We start from the raw sequence: 19,259 nt of genomic DNA, 5'->3' as shown, positions 1-19,259 counted from the left end.
GAACAACTATTCCGAAACACCGGTGTCCAGAGTTGGTGCTGCAACCTTGCTACGACACACTTTTCTTTGATATAGCGCACACGCTATCTAAAGACTGCATCGACCATGATGCTCCTGGGGCACACCTGCTGGTGGGTGGAGTCGGAGTGCGACCCATTTTGTACATTGATAGGCTCCCTCGAGCTTGGGCTGACGAGCTCGGATCCCGCACCCGCGCCGTGAGAGGTACATACCTGAGAACATTTGGCAGCCTGCACAGCTAACCCCGAATAACCTACACTCTGCTGACGAGGAACAACTATTCCGAAACACCGGTGTCCAGAGTTGGTGCTGCAACCTTGCTACGACACACTTTTCTTCGATATAGCGCACACGCTATCTAAAGACTGCATCGACCATGATGCTCCTGGGGCACACCTGCTGGTGGGTGGAGTCGGAGTGCGACCCATTTTGTACATTGATAGGCTCCCTCGAGCTTGGGCTGACGAGCTCGGATCCCGCACCCGCGCCGTGAGAGGTACATACCTGAGAACATTTGGCAGCCTGCACAGCTAACCCCGAATAACCTACACTCTGCTGACGAGGAACAACTATTCCGAAACACCGGTGTCCAGAGTTGGTGCTGCAACCTTGCTACGACACACTTTTCTTCGATATAGCGCACACGCTATCTAAAGACTGCATCGACCATGATGCTCCTGGGGCACACCTGCTGGTGGGTGGAGTCGGAGTGCGACCCATTTTGTACATTGATAGGCTCCCTCGAGCTTGGGCTGACGAGCTCGGATCCCGCACCCGCGCCGTGAGAGGTACATACCTGAGAACATTTGGCAGCCTGCACAGCTAACCCCGAATAACCTACACTCTGCTGACGAGGAACAACTATTCCGAAACACCGGTGTCCAGAGTTGGTGCTGCAACCTTGCTACGACACACTTTTCTTCGATATAGCGCACACGCTATCTAAAGACTGCATCGACCATGATGCTCCTGGGGCACACCTGCTGGTGGGTGGAGTCGGAGTGCGACCCATTTTGTACATTGATAGGCTCCCTCGAGCTTGGGCTGACGAGCTCGGATCCCGCACCCGCGCCGTGAGAGGTACATACCTGAGAACATTTGGCAGCCTGCACAGCTAACCCCGAATAACCTACACTCTGCTGACGAGGAACAACTATTCCGAAACACCGGTGTCCAGAGTTGGTGCTGCAACCTTGCTACGACACACTTTTCTTCGATATAGCGCACACGCTATCTAAAGACTGCATCGACCATGATGCTCCTGGGGCACACCTGCTGGTGGGTGGAGTCGGAGTGCGACCCATTTTGTACATTGATAGGCTCCCTCGAGCTTGGGCTGACGAGCTCGGATCCCGCACCCGCGCCGTGAGAGGTACATACCTGAGAACATTTGGCAGCCTGCACAGCTAACCCCGAATAACCTACACTCTGCTGACGAGGAACAACTATTCCGAAACACCGGTGTCCAGAGTTGGTGCTGCAACCTTGCTACGACACACTTTTCTTCGATATAGCGCACACGCTATCTAAAGACTGCATCGACCATGATGCTCCTGGGGCACACCTGCTGGTGGGTGGAGTCGGAGTGCGACCCATTTTGTACATTGATAGGCTCCCTCGAGCTTGGGCTGACGAGCTCGGATCCCGCACCCGCGCCGTGAGAGGTACATACCTGAGAACATTTGGCAGCCTGCACAGCTAACCCCGAATAACCTACACTCTGCTGACGAGGAACAACTATTCCAAAACACCGGTGTCCAGAGTTGGTGCTGCAACCTTGCTACGACACACTTTTCTTCGATATAGCGCACACGCTATCTAAAGACTGCATCGACCATGATGCTCCTGGGGCACACCTGCTGGTGGGTGGAGTCGGAGTGCGACCCATTTTGTACATTGATAGGCTCCCTCGAGCTTGGGCTGACGAGCTCGGATCCCGCACCCGCGCCGTGAGAGGTACATACCTGAGAACATTTGGCAGCCTGCACAGCTAACCCCGAATAACCTACACTCTGCTGACGAGGAACAACTATTCCGAAACACCGGTGTCCAGAGTTGGTGCTGCAACCTTGCTACGACACACTTTTCTTCGATATAGCGCACACGCTATCTAAAGACTGCATCGACCATGATGCTCCTGGGGCACACCTGCTGGTGGGTGGAGTCGGAGTGCGACCCATTTTGTACATTGATAGGCTCCCTCGACCTTGGGCTGACGAGCTCGGATCCCGCACCCGCGCCGTGAGAGGTACATACCTGAGAACATTTGGCAGCCTGCACAGCTAACCCCGAATAACCTACACTCTGCTGACGAGGAACAACTATTCCGAAACACCGGTGTCCAGAGTTGGTGCTGCAACCTTGCTACGACACACTTTTCTTCGATATAGCGCACACGCTATCTAAAGACTGCATCGACCATGATGCTCCTGGGGCACACCTGCTGGTGGGTGGAGTCGGAGTGCGACCCATTTTGTACACAGTCTTGTATTTCCTGGCAGACATGGGGCACAAGGTGTCCCCTTCCAAACTGCAATTCTGTGTCCAGCAAGTGGTATACCTTGGACACTTACTGTCCAAGAGGGGTAGACAGTTGACACCAGACCGTATCCAGTTAATAGCACATCTTCCACAGCCCAAGACACAGAAGGAGGTACGAGCTTTCATCTGCCTCACTTCTTACTGCAGACAATGGATTCCTCAGTACGCATATCTAGCCAAACCACTGATACGGTTAACGACACAGGAGGCAGCCACATCGACTGTCCTCCCTTGGACCCAGGAACATACACTTGTTTTCAATGAGTTAAAGAAAGCTTTATGTAATGCGCCTGTGTTAGCGACACCAAACTACAGTAAGCCTTTTACACTTTTTGTTACAGAACGTGATGGTACAGCATTATCTGTTCTCACACAAGATCAAGCAGGACAACACAAGCCTTGTGCTTATTTTTCTAGCACATTAGATCCAGTAGCCCAGGCTCTGCCTGCGTGCCTCAGGTCAGTTGCAGCCACAGCTCTAGCTATCAGACAAAGTGATTCCATAGTGTTAGGACACTCCCTGACAGTACAAGTTCCACACTCCGTGGAAGTTCTTTTAAACCGAACACAGACTCAGCACCTGACAATTGCACGTTTAACAGGATATGAACTGACACTGTTTCAGCCACATATAGACATCAGACGCTGCAACATTTTAAATCCTGCTACACTGTTACCCTCGAATACATCAAATCCTGCCACACATGACTGTGTGGAAGTTATCAACACCATGACAAAGCCAAGACAAGACTTGACGGACATTGCATTACCTGATCCAGACCTGACACTTTATGTGGATGGTTCATGTATGAGAACAAGTACAGGAGAGTTAGTAGCTGCGTATGCAGTGACTACTGAAACTAAAGTTATAGAAACACATCGTATTGACACCCTGTCTGCTCAAGCAGCAGAGCTTATCGCTCTGACCCAAGCCTGCATACAAGCCAAGAACCTGAAAGTAAACATATATACAGATTCACGTTATGCATTCGGAGTCGTTCACGACTTTGGAGTCCTTTGGCAAGAAAGAGGTTTCATGACCTCTCATGGAGCCAAGATTTAGCATGGCCCCCTCATTCAAGCTCTGTTAGAAGCAATACATTTACCGAAAGCCATTGCCATTATGAAGTGCAAAGCACATACGAAAGCCACTGACACCATTTCCCAAGGTAACGATCTAGCAGATCGAACAGCCAAGCTTACAGCTCAGACTCCAGTCATTCCAGCTGACAAGACAAAGACAGACGTTTCAGTCCTGACAACTTGCATGACAGTCAAGGATCCTACACAAGACGTACTAGACATACAGTCACATGCTACCCCAGACGAAATCAAGAAATGGTCTGAACAAGGAGGGGTCCAGACAGATCAGGGATGGTTGACGAAGGGAAAAGCCACATGGTTTCTCCCCGACTCTATGGTTCAAGTCATTATTAATACAGCACACAGTCCAGCACACTTAGGAGAAAAAGCCATGTTAGACAGCATCCAGAACCTTTGGTTTAACAAGCATTTACGAGCAGCAGCCAAGCAGAAAGTGCGTACCTGCATGATCTGTTGTCAGTTCAATCCAGGTAAAGGTGTTCCGGTGGAACAAGGTGGATTCCATCCTCCTGACCACCCTTTTGAAGTCCTCCAGATGGATTATATTCAGATGGATCGATGTCGAGGTTTCAAGTATGTCCTCGTAGTTGTATGCGCTTTGTCTAGATGGACAGAAGCATATCCAGTTCCAGATTACACTGCCGCGACCACTGCCAGGCAGTTGGTTCGTGAGTTTTTCCCACGCTATGGTTTGCCCAGGGTCGTGTATTCAGACAACGGCCAGCCATTCTCATCTGAACTCATGAAACAAGTATCTCTTCTGTTAGGGTACCAGTGGAAGTTCCACTGCGTACGACACCCCGAGGCAGCTGGCCTCGTCGAGAGACACAATCAGACTCTGAAAATCCGCATTGCAAAAGTTTGCGCAGAGAAAGGTGTAGATTGGATGGTAGCCCTGCCAGTCGCCCTTTTTTACATGAGAATGGTCGCTCACTCCCGTTCAGGTCTGTCACCATATGAAGTGGTATTCGGTCGTCCCCCGAACATGTGAGGTACACCTATGCCACGTAAAATTACCGATGTTGACAGTAATATGCTGACAGATTACCTAGCTTCCTTGATGTCTGCACTACTCTCTTGTCGTTCACAGGTCGCGGCTGCCTTTCCAGACAACACCCAAGTGAAACCGCACGAGGTCATTCCAGGCGACCTCGTTCTAGTGAGGAACTTTGATCGTTCAAGTCCGCTGGAGCCCCGCTGGAAAGAGCCAAAACTTGTTCTGATGACCACAAGGACCGCCGTAAAGCTAGAAGGAAGAAAAGGGTGGCTTCACTCCAGCCACATCAAGCGTTTTCATGGACTCCGTCCAAAGACTTTTTTCAAGGACTGCCCCGATACTGACTCTAAACTTCCCCGGTTAGAGAAAACTCCGCAGCAGGAGTATAAAATCAAGTTAAGGTCTAGCAAGTCAGACAGTTTAATTGTTTAAGTCCCTCTCGGGTGAAGCGGTTAGACAGGTTCCTGACATGTATGAGATAGACCCCCATAGTGAGAGAGTTAGACGAAACTCCAAGAAAATACGTTATTGTAAAAATCTGCGAAGCAGATGTATTATTACGTTATTGTTTATGTTATTTCTGAGTCTTACGATCACATGTATAAGTTACGTTTTACATGTATTTTTTCCTCCTCTTGATTCACATGTACATCTTTCCTCTAATAATACAGTAGAGCACACTTTTAGTGAACTACCTCCTCACGAGTTATCCTATCGACTTGCCATGCGCAACAATACTTTTATCCGAATGTTACACTATTCACACCAGACTAGCAATACCACTAATTGTTGGGTGTGTGGTCGACTCCCCCCTTTCCAGACACCGAAGGGAGTTCTGCCACTCTTTCCCTATCCGTTTTCACACAATGGTTCGTGTGGAGCATGGTTTACGATAACATCATCCCTAGACGATAAGTCCCTTCTGAATAGAACATGTTTCCCAGACAAGGAAGTTCTTTCCCATAGGACAGGGTTAGATCTAGAAAATGAAGTATATGATCTAGGTAATTATTCCTCGAATTTCATGGTTTTGAATGTTCAGTCCGAGACTACTCCAGACTTGCCTGCTATTACAGTTCTACCAGTAAAAGGCGAATTATGTGTCCGAAAGAATGGTTCAGTACATCTAGGACACAGTGATTGTACTACTGTGGTCAAGTACAGTGACAGTGGGAAATCTAATTTCAAAGCCTCACGTCATTCGTATTTTGTATGTGGTCAGACCGCATATGTACGTCTGCCCCTAGATTGGGATGGAACATGTTACATTGCCTTCCTACTGCCACCAGTTTTTCTAGCCCCATCCGATTATCACAGAAATACACATCTAGTACACATCAGACATAGAAGGGAGATCGAGTCCCCAATTGTCGATCAAACTGAAACTGCCTTAGAACAGTATACAGACTTCAATAAAGGTTTCTTTTTCTTCATAGGACCTATCCAGAATAGTAAGCTAATACGTAGGTTAACCAGAACTCTTGAAGCAGTAGTGAATGAGACTACTTCCGCTCTAGGTAACTTAACAGAAGAGCAATCTGCTATGAGATTTGTCGTTCTTCAGAACCGCCTTGTTCTTGACGTCATACTGGCCGATAGGGGCGGAGCTTGTAGAGTCATCGGATCTAGTTGTTGCATTTTCATTCCTAATAACGCACCGTCTGTTTATTCAGCTATAACCAGACTTCACAAGATAGCCCATCAGTTGCACCAGAATCCAGGCACCTGGACATGGTCCGGTTGGCTCTGGAGTATAATATCTGCTTGGGGATGGAAAGTACTATCATTCCTAGGAATAGTAGTAATGATCATATTCAGTTGTTGCCTATGTTTACAATGTGGCCCTGCGATTTGCGGCTTGTGCGCTACCTCTTGTATTCCAAGTCCTAAGTCCCATTCCAAGAAGATTCGAGACGAGCAAATGATGCTGTATGAACAGATAGATGGTATCATGAATATTGATGTTTCCTGAAGGAAACGTAGGGAACAAGGAGGGAATGAGGAAAATTGAATTTTACCCTGTCATGTGTCCCTACGTGTTCCCCATTATATGTTATATGTGCATGTACGCTATGCATATTTACCCCCTTGACCGAATAAAGACGCAATTATAGTTGTGTCCAACGTTAGTATGCCAGTTATCCAATCCTCGCGAAAGCAACGAGTATTAGGCCTATGTTGCCAACGTCTTTACATTGTGCACGTTAAATCATCGAGTTGTCCCCGTTTCTAGGTCTTACAGGGCCCGGACACCAGATTCAAGCTTCAAGTCTTCTGAATCACTCCGAGGAGCGATGCAGCCCCTCCCGCATCTCTGACCCTTCATTTACTTTCTGCTAAGCAGCGCGGTGCCCGGCCTGGCCTGCCTGCCTGTCTGCCAAGAATATGTTATGCCCTAGTTATCAGTTCAGCTCCCCGGCTTCACATTTCTAAGCTAACGAACCGCATAAACATTTTCAGCTATAGTCTAGTCTCTCTGTCTCCATGCAAGAGAATTACTGAATTAGTATCCGTAGAAGATTCATAGCACACGCAAAACATGTAGAATATATGCATGCACTAGCCTTAGTGTCAAGTAGCCTTTGCCCTGATGACTTTTAGATTCAAGCAACATGTTCTCCAAACACGAGATATCAGATATGTTATAGGTACATGTCGTCCTGACATCCCAGACTTTAGTCTCCTCTTCTAGTGCCAGAAGTCAGAGCCCCAGCTCTCCCCAGTTACACGTCATGGCCCGTTTGCGCGCACCAGTAGGTTAAAGGTTCCAGCTGCCCAGGTAGCCCCCTCCATGTATCCACCCATTTATGACACTTCTGTGACGTTTACATCACATGTCTTCGTGCACGCTCTGTGCACGCCTTCTTTTCACGCCCATATGTTCTTATCTTTCGTTTGTCACTTGTTACGCCTACTGTATTCAATGCAACTGCACTGTTTTACTATATATACTGTATGATGTTAATATGACATTAGGCTTTTACTTCCCTTTGTCCTGTGTCTGTCCCTTCCTGAACCTTTGCAGGTGATGGAACCCGATGGTCCATTGGCTCGAGCCATCTGATTAAAGCCTATTCGACTCAGATACCACGGATCCTGCCTCTTATTTATTGAGCTATCTGTTTCAGTTAATGCATAGAAAAATAGTACCGGTAATTAATTATTTATTTACCACAAAGCAACCGCACGAACTCCACATTGTGGATGGGTGATCCTGACGATGTCATGTAACCTCTCTGGGGCCATAACTGTCTAAAGTCATGAACCACACCAAACCCATACTGGCTGTCATTGTAAATGGTAATCCGAATCTGATCTGCTCCTAAGCAGGCACGAGTCAAAGCAATAATCTCGGCCACCTGAACGGAGTATACTCCTTCCAGGCACGCAGTTTCAACAACTCCGGTAATGGTACATACAGCAAATGCTGCTCTGAATTGACCAACACTGTCCCTTAAACATGAACCATCAACGAAGAAAATTTCATCAGGGTCAACCAATGGTTCATCAACAATGTCAGGTCTCGGTTTGGTGCAAAGTTCAGTCACATCAAGACAATTGTGGTCCGCACGATCTTCATCAAGCGTGTTTGGCAACAGCATCAAGGTAGCAGGATTCAAAACAGAACACCTCTTAAGGGTCACATTCTCCGCAGCAAGTATGACCTGCTCGTAGTGGGTGAGCCTATTGTTTGTCAGGTGCTGTGTCTTGGTCATCACAAGTTCAACAGAATGCGGTACATAAACAGTGAGCTGATGACCCATGACAATGCTTTCACATCTTTCACTGCTGACAAATGTTGCAGCAACGGATTTGAGACATCTGGGCAACTCTGAACCTACTGGATCTAAAGTAGCTGAGAAGTAGGCAACTGGTCTACGGACACCTCCATGATCTTGTACTAGTACTGCTAAAGCGCAACCTTCTCGTTCACAGCAGAATAGTGAAAAAGGCTTATAGTAATCAGGCATTCCCAGTGGCGGAGCACAACAGAGATCCTCTCACAACTCAAGGAAAGCCTTCATACATTCGTTGTCCCATGGTATCGGATCACTCACATCCTTGTGCGTCAGTCTCTGCAAAGGCTTTGCCTTCAAGGAGAAGTTGGCAATCCACTGGCAACAGTAGCCAACCATCCCTAGGAACATCCTAAACTCTCTCTGAGTAGAAGGCACCATCATACCCATGATCGCCTATTTATATTCGCTGACCCAAGTACTGCACCTCATTCAAACAGTACTGTAACTTGTTTGGCGACACCTTGTGTCCATTCTCTGCGAAATAATTCAGTAAGGCAATGGTATCAATCCTGCATGCTTCCTCAGTCTCTGACGCTACAAGGAGGTTGTCAATGTACTGTACGAGAACAGAGTTCTGCGGCAGTACAAGACCCTCAAGATTCTTCTTCAAGATCTGATTAAAGATCGATGGACTTTCCGTGTACCCCTGAGGGATACGACACCATGTTAAGACACGGTTTTCCAGCTTAAAAGCAAAAAGAAATTGGCTCTCTACATGCAGAGGTATCGCGAAGAAAGCCTGACACAGATCAATCACGGTAAACCAATCAGCTTAACACTGAATCTGAAACAGTATCACAGATGGATTCGGCACCACTGGACAACAGGGAACAACTATATTGTTGATCCGGCGCACATCCTTTACAATCCTGAACTTCCCAATCGGTTTCTGCAATCCCATAATAGGCTAGTTGCATGGACTGCCCATTACTTCTTTCAGAATTCCTTGCTTAATCATGGACGCAATCACAGGCTTTATCCCTGCAATTGTTTCTGGAGTCAAATTGTATTGAGGGGTTCTTAGGAATTCAGCATTCTGCTTAACCTGAATCTTAACTGGTTCAACTCCATTGTTCAATCCTATGTCCTCTCCAGTAAAGCCCCACACTTCCGGCGAGACTGAATCTCTCAAGTCAAGTGGAAGCTCTTCCACTGTCAAAACAGGATACATCTCTGTACACACATGCTGATTTTCGACCTTAAAGGTAGCATCATCATCATTCGTTTGCAGTTCCACTCCTTTGGGGGTACAATAGATGGTACAATTAAGCTTACACAGGAGATCCCTCCCTAGTAAACAAACAGACTCGAATCGCACACCACAAACTGATGTCTGTCACGAAACTATCCTATTTTCACAGGAATCAGTTCTGTCAAGGGATTCGTCATCTTGCTATTCGCAACACCTACAGCTTGGATTGTCTGTCCTGAGAGGGGTAAGTTGGGGACTACTGCAGATCTCACAGTAGAACGGGTAGCACCAGTATCAACCAGAAAGGTGGTGGGTGACCATCAACATCCGCTTCCACAAATGGTCCCCTCTGGTCTACCTCCAAGACTGCCCCAAGAGTGCAGTCTTCCTCCCCTCTCAGGCACCATCATGCCAACGGGTCTAAGTAACAATCATCACTCTCATCAAAAAGAGGCATCTGCTGGTAAGTCCGAGTCCCTGACGGGATCCTTGGTGGCTGGGGAACCTGTGCTCGTGGAGCTGAAGTCGCCCCTTTGACAGTTTTTGGCTTTGACACAGTTATTGTCTCCTGAGGCACCTGTACCTGCTCTACCTCTTCCTCCTGCTGGGCCTGATTTGCAGGATTCAAAGGACACTTGCATCTCCAGTATCCAATCTGATGGCAGGCAGTAGTCCTTTTCAACGTGGCTAGGTCTACTCTTGGCTTGGAATCCTATACATTTCCCTTTGTCTTGTTTTGACCATTCTGTTTCCTTCCCAGCGTACCGCCTCCCGACTGCACCTGATCTCCTTTGTCAGCCGCCTGCATCTGGACCAGCATCAACTTGTCCTTAAGTTTTTTGTTTTTTGAGTCTATTTCATCACTACAGTATCTAGCATACCTCAAGATTTAGTCCAGCGGCTTGTTCTGCCAACAAATCAAATGCTGGATCATAAGGCAGATATCAGGCCTCCCAAAACAAACTTCGAAACAAACTGTCCCATAGCCTTAGGATCCATTATATCCAGCCCACTGTACTGCTTAAAGACTTGCAACAGTCTTTTGTAATATTCATGCACTGTCTTATTTGGTTCCTGAACCGTCCGATCTATCTTCACCCAGTCAACGTCCTGTGGGGGTACCTGAGATTTTAGCCATGTGATCACCTGTTCATACTTTCTCATAACCAAAGGCGATGGTCCGTTTGTGACAACGTCTCAGTCTGGTTCAGCAGGGGACATTCAATCGCAACCTTACATGCAACCCACAAATCTCCCGGAACCACAATGTCGAATAAGGTGTTCAAGTCAATCCACAACACCTTAGAGATCTTAACAAACCTCTCAACCTGCTTGTACCACTCAACAGGGTTCTCTCTCAACTTTGGAAAATCGTTTGTGAATGCTGCCAAATCTCCTCAACTCCAAGGCACATGCAGGTATCCTCCATTGGCCACTTCCCATAAAGGGTATGCCCCAAGTCCTGCCATTCCCCCTCCTGGATTGGGTGTCTCTACCACACTCCTTCTGACACTCTTTTTCTTTGACCACCGTTCTTCCCATTTGTCAAGTCTGCTCCAGGCTCGTATTCCTATAATCAAAGCTCTTTAATGTGGGTTTTTAAGCCAATTACCCTCTTCTCCTCTAGGTCTTGATCAGTGTATTGCAACCTATGATTTCCCTGCAACATTTTTGTCCTGGACAGGTCCACATCATATTTATTTGCCAATTCAGTCAGCTTCTCATGTGTCGACCTCGCTTTGCGAGTCACATCCTTCGCTACAAACAGCAACTCATCTAGCTCATAGAGCTCCATTTTCACTAAGGGTAGATTTCCCTCAACTATCTCATCCACTTCTGCTTTTAGTCTCATTACGTCTAGCCTTTTCACTTTTACTGCTGCTGACAGGGTTCCTCTACTAGATACACCACTCAATTCCCTGCAAGCACTGTCCTGTTCTCGGCACCTATTCGCTTCGGGTGTTTCTCTAAAACCCGTCCTGTTCTCCGCACTCCCATGGTCCCAATCCTCTCTTGGCCCCTCGCTTTGAGCACCGTCAACAGTCTCTCATGTTCTTAAATCTGGACTCAATTCGCCAAGAGATTTTGGTCTTGGCCTCCACAGATCCATCAGTCCTTTGGACGACTCTGCAGTAGCCGGCAACGGAGTACTCGATTTCAGAGGCCTTGGCATTTGGCTCAACCCACCCACTACACTGTTCCGTACATCACTGATGCTCCCTTCCATTCCCATCTGTGATGGAGTTCCATTTCTCACCGGCTCTAGATTGTACACTGACACTATGGGACCAATGGTAACCGGTATCTTAAGGGCATCTGGCAACCTCTGAGGACTAATGCCTCCTACATTCTGCATCTCCCCTGTTGAGAGCTTTCCCACTACTTCCGTACAAGGTGGAACTTGTTGTTCTCCAACTCCTTCTATTGGGGCTGACTTCTCCCCTTCTGACTGTGGATTGTATGGAGGTGGTCTCTCTGATAACATCCTTTCTATCAAGCTATCATCTGTGAAACTGTCGTCTTCTGCAGCATTCTTTTTCTGGCCGTCCCCTGTCTTTACCAACAGTGGATACAACCTGTCCCCCTCCATAGTCTGTACTCTCCATCTCTTTGCCAATGCATCCCCCTCGCATCCTGAAATGCTCAGACTGACCGTTTTACTCTTTCCTGCCTCCTGTCCCTGTTTCGCTAATGTGCCGCCCTAATCCACGCATGTAATGCCTCGAACTGTGTTGGTCTAGTCAAAGGACGCAAAGAAGCCATAATCGATTTCAACTGATATAACACTTCTAATCTAAAGGTTCCATATCTGGGGAAAGTCAATTCTTAATTTCCTTCAGTCATCTGGGCCCAATTCTCAAGCTACAATATAGTATGCAGCCCTACATTTGTGGCATTGAATAAGCTGAAGTATCCTCGGGTGGAGCCTCTTCTCCTCCCCGGGGTTCTAATTTCTTTTCACTTTTGAACATTTCTCGCAACACTTTAAAACACTTCATGATGGAAACCAACTTTTCACTTTTCGCAGCGCTCCTCTACTTCCTGATGACAATCCATCAATCCCAGTGCGGGTTGACACCAACCGCCCTATCACAGTGCGGCACCTTCTGACGTCACTCGCCTCCGCTTCGCAGCAGTTCCCCTCCTTTACAACTCAGCTCTCATTGACGCCTACGTCCCATTCACACATGAAATGATCACTTACGACCAAGCAATCACTTCGCTGACTGTACATCCACAGTCTGACTGTACGTCCACAGTCTCGTAATTGTCACCGAACTGGCAACTGTCTGTCCACGAAACAACCGGACAATCACCTCAACTGATGGGTTACAAACACTCAGCAACCCACGACCAGTGTCAATTACTCATGCACTCACACACTTGTTCCCCCTATCTCGGTCCAGTGGGTGATGGATGGTACCTCACGATCCCCTTAACAATGGTCGACAAGTACTCTGGGTGTACGGTACACCGACTCACTGAAGCTACTCCTTGAGCCTAGGATTTTCCGTGGGCTGCGCGCACTCACAGCCTGATCCAGTTTCATACAACAGGCATTCAAACTCCGCAAGACATCACAACACAACACAAACACCGCAATCTAACAACATAAAACCCTATTCATACTCACTCTCCCACGAACTGCTGCTTTTGCCGCACCGTCACTCTACGTCGCTTTCCATTAACCACCGTCTCCCGCCGACAATCTAATGGGCAATCATCACCTAATTTCTAATATCCTAATCTAGATCTCCCCTCACTCTAGAGACAACCATCCCACTCTGCTACCAACTGAAGAAGCTGAGATTCTTATCTAGATTGAACCTCAAGACAGGTCGACTGGAACTTTTTGTCCCCTAAGAAGTGTAGAGGGGAGGTTTCCAAATTCATAATTTAAACAGCTTTGTAAATCAACAATCAAATCCAATTTAAAGAACCACTGACTACGAACTGAAGTTTAAGAATTTATTACAAAGCCAAAAATAATTGAACAAACAAACACCTCAGCAAGAGGTTCCAAAGGTAAACTGGCACTAATACGAACATGATCCTACGAAGGAGTCTCAAACGACTCAGAATAAAAAGCAACGTTAGTTCAAGAAACATCAGGCATCCAATTACCGTCCCTACTTGAAGTCTGGACTGCATTTACAAAAAGAAAAGGTAAAGGTTAATCTGTCCCTACACTAATTTTCCCCTTCAGGCAAGAGTAAAGGTGTCAGCAGTGAAGACTTCCTAAGAATTACACTCACTTTTCTTAGGTAAGTAGCCCAAACTACTGAGCTCGTTCTAAGATGCTCCTTCCTACACCCCACTCTGCCCTAAGTTTACTCAAATGCTATCTAGGATTGCCTACATCCTTCTCTGACAACTTTCTAACAAAATCAGCTCTCCACCCTCGGGTACTGTCCCTAATATAAAACTCCCAAAATCGTAGGAACGCCCCAAGGCACACCCCTCTGGGCAGGTACCGATTTTCTGATTTTTCCAGCATGGCATTCTTCCATCCAGCATCCGTTGACGTGTCCTTGGATCCCAGGCATCTTCCCTGCCAAATGTTGCAGATGGACATTCCTCTGGCAATTATTTGTCCGCACTCCTACCGGCCTAACTTCTAAACAATGGATCATTCTACCTAAAGAGTTCCGTGGTCTTGCACCTGAAACTGAAGCACGTGAGAAGCAATCTTGTGCACATTCAAAGTTACAATTCAATATTCTCTGAGAACAGCACCCTTCCTAGCAAGAAATTATTTCATAAGGATAACCAAAGCTAAGTAAAGAAATCGCTATTAGGCCTCTACTGGCTTCTCACTGTCCCAGGCCTTTACACGTTAAAATGCATTTCTAAATGATTCTACATTATAAGCAATGCATTCTATTCCATTACAAAAACAAGGTTACATTTCAACTCTAACTGTAAGCTCTTTTTCATGTTAAAGCGTCACATTCTGTCTCCTACACGTGCAACCCTTAATATGGCACGTTTACTAATTTAGCAATACACATGTTTAATAACATTTCTACGTTATATAAAGCATCACACTCCTAAGGCTCTACATTAATCTACAAATGCTATGAATGTACCCTTCACACATTGCATTAATTCCTGACCTAATGTTACATTTCTAAAACACATATTAGTATTTCCTCTAAATATGCGGTTGCTGACTATGGGCGAATATAATGCACCCCTACAAATTTTCAAAATAACATGGCGCTCCCCCAGTCTTATCTAAATGATGCGCACTGATCCTAAAACTATAGCGATGGGAAGGCGAGAGGTGCTGGCCACACTGTCTAGCAAACCCAACAGGCAGTCAACAGTAATGGAGGGTAAAGGGAGCCAACGGGGCAGGGGATGGGATGATGTAGAGTAGGGTACGAGATTCTCTAATGGGCCCATGCACCACAGATTCCTACGGGACATTACAGGCCACGTCCAGTGCCTTAGGTTTTGATGGGACTGTGTTTCTGTTCCTGGTAAATATTGTGTTTTTGTTGAGGGAGAACTTGCACTGCATATGAGGACCCCACTCTTTAGACTCACACAGCCATGAACTTGACCAGGTTTCATACCGTCCAAACTGGATGGAGTGTTGGTTATTGCCTGAGTAGCTGTTACTGAGCTTTCTTTCCTTTCCCCTCCCACAGGGGGCTCAATAACACGACTAATCACTGAGCAATTCTATCTTATTTAGAACAGTCTGTGGCTGACCTGTGTTTATTAAAGGAAACTCACCTAGTCTCTGGCAATTGGCACAGGCATAAATCTCGCACTTTACCACAATAGTTTTTCTCATCTGCCACCTCTAAGGCAGCAGGGGGTGGCTATTCTGGCCTCCCGCTTCTTTCAAGGTTAAGTGGGATCTAAACAAACAGATATCAAAGGGAGGCTATTGGCATATGATGTGAGGATCGGAGTCTGAACTTTTATATTGGCTTCCTTATATACCCCTAATGATGACCAAGAACAATTGCTCCGACGGGCTGCGGCGGAGCTGATGTCTTCCCAAGCCAGGCTGATGCTCTTAGGTGTTGTCTCAACCTAGTGTTCAACAACAACCTAGATCGATCAGTGCATCACTATGGCCACACGGAGGCCCCTCCTCTGGAGGGCGCCCACAGTGCCCAATGGTTGCGGTAGATGGGCCTGAGACATCTTTGGAGAGAGCAGCACCCCCAGGCTCAGGACTATGCATTCTATTTGCATGCCCATAAGACATAAGCATGTCTTGATCATTTTCTAGGCATGAGGGAGAAGCAGACAGTGATCATAATGATAGCGATAGAGCCACACTCCCTAACAGACCATGCTGTTGTGTCTCTTACCCTGGTCTGTCCCCCTACATGACGCTCTCCCTGGTCATAGAGAATGCAGAAAACCCTTCTCCACAGGCCCTAGGTCTTGACAAGGGTTACTCAGGTGATAGCAGACTTCCTTGCTATTAATGATACCAGTGATACATCGATGACTACCCTTTCATAGACTCTAAAGGATGTTATATAAGGGGAACTAATTGCTATACCAGCAGCGGATACCACAATCTGCCATGACAAAAGGGAGCAGCTACACAAACAAGGGCAAGATTTAGAATGTATACAGAAATGTACGAGAGCCCCATGGGTCTGGCGGCATCTGGAGGCGACGCAAGCACAAATAGCGGGTATAGACCTGGACAAGGCCAGTAATGTCCTGCTTCATCTCCAGCACTCTTTATAAGTATGGGAAGATAGATGCAGGTAGCTACTGGTCAACAGACCTAGGGCGCAACGGCAAGCCATGGAAGTGGAATGCCTGATGGCACAGGATGGAACCAATATTGTGGGAGACAGCCCTATTGCGTCCACCTTCCAGGACTTTTATGAGAAGCTCTACTTGGAGCAGACTCTCTCCAGAGGACCCGGGCCTTTAGCTTCAGGACCAGAATACCCACAAGACTGACTCCAAGCAGGCATGCTGGATTGCCATATTCGGATCGAGGAGATCATACTGGGCAGTGTTCGCCAGAAGCCACTCAAATTGTTGCAGAGAATGGGTGACTTTTTGGCCCTCTTGTCTGCACCTTGCTTGCCCCAATTCTAACCCGGTTCTTTAACTCGCCTGGGGACAGTGCTGCACTTGATGCTAAACGCCTCCATCAGGGTGCTTCCATAAAAAAAAGGATAAAAACGTGGCTCCTACTACCCAATATCCCTCCTCAATGTGGATATTACATTGTTCACTGGCACATTGGTGGCAAGGTTGAGTTTCACATATGCCGGGTCTGATAGGTCTGGAACAGGCAGGATTTGTCCCACACTGACAGTGCAGTGTCAGCACCAAATGGATCATCTACTTGATCAACCAAGCCAAATGCTCTAAGAGGGAAATAATTCTCCTGTCCATAGATGCCTAGAAGGAGTTTGATCGGAGGCATTGGCCCTACCTGGAGGCGACACTGTATCTCTTTGGCTTTGGAACGCATTTCCGCACATGGATCCTCAGTTACTATGGGTGGCCGCGAGCAAAAGTTCAAGGAGATTTTCGGACCTCGGTGCCATCCCCCATCTGTTGGGGTACTCAGCAGGAGTGTCCACTGTCACCCCAGCTATTTGCTCCCTACATGGAGCCTTTGGCTTAGTGCAAACGGGACAATCTGAAAATCAGTGGAATCTGCTACAACGGGGAGAAGCACACTGTTAGCCTCTACACGGACAATGTAATTGTTAGACTGGATGACGCTGCTATGGCCCTCCCCACCTTTCTGGCGGAAAATTAGGCCTTTGGCAGAACTGCAGGTTCCAACATTAATATCCAGAAATCACAAGCGCTCAATCTCTCGTACTCCCTGGTGACTGACACGTTGTTAGCCAGCTAATATCAAATACAGTGGTCGATCACCTCCGTCCCCCATTCAGGGAATCATCTAGCCCCAACGGGGAAAGCAACAGTGGCCCTCAATGACTAAACCCTACTTTGGCAGCTCAGGAGGGACCTGGCCCAAATTAAAACCCTATTGGCTATCCTGGCTCGGCTGAGTGACAGCATTAATAATCCTGTTTCTGTTTCAGGCCCTCCGAGACAGCCCCCCAAAGAGGTGATTCTATCTCTGCAAGGAGATATGAGCTGCTTCATTTGGGCAGGAGTGTGACCTTGCATGAGTAGGCAACAGAGTTACAGATTCACAAGAGAAAGGGGTATGGGCCACCCAATCTCATCCACTTTTACTAGGTGACGACACTGCATTACATAGTTGAATGAAATGGGGGTCAATCTGAGAATCCCTGGCAATTTAAGGACCAGGCATCTGCAGGGTCACATCTCTGTAAGCTCCTGTTTTTTCAGAGGTTACACTGAAGGGCCCTCTACCCTTTGAGCAGTTGCACAAAGATTATGCACTGCCAGAATCAGCGAGACTGGACTACATCCACATCTGACTTTGGCTTACGCAACCGACAATACAAGCTAGGCCGCATCACCACTTACTTTCTTTGAGAAGTAGTTAGTGACAAAGACCTTGGCCTCACCATACTGCAATGGGCAGTGGAGATAACAAAGATGTCTGGGCAGAAGAGATGAGAATCTTCACTGGGGAGGCCACTGATACGCAAAGAATGGGAGGATGTGCACTGTAGAATGCCCTACACAGTGCGTAGCACAGATAGCATGGAGGCTTCTGGTCAAATCGTCACATATTGTTATCTTACACTGGTATGCTTTTACAAAGGCAACCCTGCATGGATTGCGGACTGCTGGAGAAGTTGTGGGGCTACAGAGACTTTGTGTCACCTGCTCTGAGAATGCCCCAAACTTACACGGTACTGGGGCCTGATACTAACCAAGATAGATACCCATTTCAAAACAAACCTACCCCGTTTCCACACATATACTGTTTTAGGATTCGCAAATGTCCTCACCTTTCTACTAAAATCCTGCTTAGGGTGGCATATTGGTCTGGCATTGGAGCTGCCCTCTAAACCATCCTCACACATTGGGGCACTGACAAGCTCCTGGTTGATACACCTCCTATGGCATATATTGGGAATAGAGAAACTAACACTTATGCTTACTACTCAGAGTTTCTGATACAGAAAGCTTTGGGGCCCATACATTGCTCTCCTGTCTATGGAATCTCGAGAATTGCCTTGCCGCAGATATCTGCGCTTTCTGTGTCTGTTAGCAATACAAATATTTGACCCATAAATTAACCTAATCTTATTCCTCTGGGAGTTTGGCACAAAGCCGTCAGGATTAACCTAGAGCCAACATGTAACATATTTATGAAATACACAAACAGTAATGAAGTAAAAACACAAGACAAGAAAAACCCCAAACTACTTTAGAAAAAACTGTGTAGATTTTAATAAATTAAATCATATCAGACTGACAACAATCCAATTAGTAGAACTGGAGATACTGAATTTCAAAAAATGGGGTAAATATTGTACTTAAAAGCACCAAACGCTACTCACAGTCTTCTGGTTGTGCTAGGTAGGGGGTTAGTCACATGTTCAGGATAAACACAATGGAGGGCAGGCTGTATACAGGTACCAGGTTAGTGCCATTAGCAAAATTACATTATCAAAGTCCGGTGCAAAGAGTATAGTTTAGGAGGCTG

The sequence above is a fragment of the Lissotriton helveticus genome, chromosome 5_1 (assembly GCF_964261635.1).
Source record: "Lissotriton helveticus chromosome 5_1, aLisHel1.1, whole genome shotgun sequence".
Lineage (NCBI taxonomy): Eukaryota > Metazoa > Chordata > Amphibia > Caudata > Salamandridae > Lissotriton > Lissotriton helveticus.
This window is presented reverse-complemented; position numbering follows the sequence as displayed.